Source organism: Zea mays, chromosome 7 (genome assembly GCF_902167145.1).
Source record: "Zea mays cultivar B73 chromosome 7, Zm-B73-REFERENCE-NAM-5.0, whole genome shotgun sequence".
NCBI classification, from domain to species: domain Eukaryota; kingdom Viridiplantae; phylum Streptophyta; class Magnoliopsida; order Poales; family Poaceae; genus Zea; species Zea mays.
The window spans coordinates 74,270,011-74,272,425 of record NC_050102.1 but is presented as its reverse complement, the minus strand read 5'-3'; positions in this window follow the sequence as shown (position 1 = coordinate 74,272,425).

Sequence of the window (2,415 nt, the reverse complement as noted above, 5' to 3'; positions counted from 1 at the left end):
TTACCCGACTAAAGAAAAGACTCTCAAGGGTATGCTGGCTAGAGGGATTCAAGGTATGGCTTATCGAGAATCAAAGACTCTGTTTTGCAGAAAAGCTTACTATGAGTGGATCCTTAAAATCCAATTTTACTTGTCAGGTTAAGTAAAGTTACCTGCATCTAGAGTTCTTTCTACCCTAGTTCAATCACTTGACCTGCACTAGCCAATTTCTTATCAACCCTTCATCTTTACTGGATTGCTACGTGTAAGTCAGTGACTAAGTCTTCATAACCGCGAAGGTACGGCGATCCGAATCGATTATACTCATCTGAGGATCTCCAATCACACGACATATGTAGCACTTAACCCTTGCATATGTCAACCCGCCACCAGGGTTCTTAAGACCAGATCAGGTTCACGCCAACCGAGAGCACAGATACACCACCGTCTAGCCTCTTGCCACGGAGGGTACACGCTACTCTCGCCACCGCTCCACGCCCATTCAGTGTTATCTTATTCTGGCCTTAGTCTGCCCGAGGCAAGGCTTACCCATGACGAGGCATGTAACCAGTTAAAGGGTCCTCGGTCATCAAGCCTACATCGACACGGTCCTTAATCGACTCAGACGGAGACACTACACCGAGACTCCTTTCTCGTGCAAGTCACCCGCCCAGTCTCAGCTTAATCATTTCAAACCCAAAGTTTGGTACGTGGCTGTAACGCCTTGAATTTGGGGGTAGAATTTTTTCTTCTTTTCTCTCACCAAATTCAGGCGTTACTCTTTCCTTTTTCCCTTTTCTTCTCGCTAAGCCTTGATCTTTTCTAAAAGTTATAGTGAGAATTAGCTCGACATCTTGTGTAACCAAAACCTAGAACTATTTTTGTTTGTTGCATCATGCCGGATTATGCACTCTTTTGTTTGCGGTTGAGTGAAGTGGAGAATTAGGCATATAAGAAAATGTGGAAATTAGAAAAAGAAAAGCCTTTTCTTTTTCTCTCTCCCCCCTTCTCCCCTTTTGGCCTAGCCGCCCCTTCCCCTTGGCCCAAGCGGCCCAGCCGCCCCCCTCCCCTTCCCGCGTGGGCCCCGCGATGGCCCAGCCGCCCCTTGTGGCGGAACTGCCCGAATTATTCCAACTTAAGTGCCTAAGTCCCGCCTTAGAGGCTAGACCACACTTAAATGGGAATAATCCGTCAATCCCTCGGATCTAGTCCGACACGGCCACTTACAGGATCAAGTACCACAATCTCACTCGATGGTGAGTCACAGAGCAAATACAATAAAGCATAAAACCATGCATGAAAGAGTATTAAATTATTACATCATCATAGAAGTTTTGCAAAAGTAGTTGTCATTGTTCGGAATGCAGCGGAATAAAACTAACGGTAATTGAACAGAGAGATGGGGAAGCCTGTCCCATCACTCTTCATGCTCCTCCTCAGCCGAGACGAGGTCCCACTCGACAGTCCAACCCGGTGGCAAGATGGACGGCCAAGTCACTCCAGCAACCATGTCCTCCAGAGAACCTGTAAAATTATGCCACAAGCAAGGCTGAGTATACTAATACTCAGCTAGACTTACCCGGTGTGAGGAGTCTACTCCTCTACCTCTAGACATGCAGTTGTTTGGCTGTGGGGTTTGGTTGCCAAAAGCACTAGCTGAGTTTCTAAGTCAAGTTTTAACTTTGTCAATTTAAGTGTGACTCTCTTAAGGCTAAAAGTGTACTATCTACTCATACATAGTAGCAAGCATTATTAGCAATCAACAACATATATCAACTCATCATATTTCCACTTGTTACTCAATGCAGTACAATGGATCAAGCAGTCTCATTAGCTGCGAGAAGCAAACGATTCGAATCGAGTTTTTATCCTTGCAAGGTAAACCTAAACACACGACATGCCAGGGCACTCCGTCCCCACACACCTCAACCGTCCCCATCAATTCCCCGTCAGCAGAACAGGGCTCACCGCCTTGGCGTACAATGCCTCACTGACCCCGACTGCCGTCGTGCAGTGACCGCACTTGTACCCACCATAACCGGAATGGGAGACCACGTCTCAGGTCGCGTGAGGGGCAAAGTCTACTGCCAGGTTCAATCAGGTACTAGGCTTACCGATTTACCATATTTCTCGGTATGTGTTTAATACGTTCAAATGCTTGACACAGGTATCCATTTTCTCATCTCGTAAACAACCAATCCCCATGGATTGTTGTCCACAAACTAGTATCATAATAATGTGAAAGTGGGTACAACCAATTTCCTGATCTCGCGCGAGTGCTAGAAAAATCACTCGTCTTCTACCGAGATCCTAATTAAAATAAAGCAACTACTCGACCTAGCATACTAGTATCCATCTCAAAAGGATTCCTGAGATCATGCAACTAGGGTTTCAAACAATTCCTACACCTAAGTGCACAATCAATCCTACAATCAT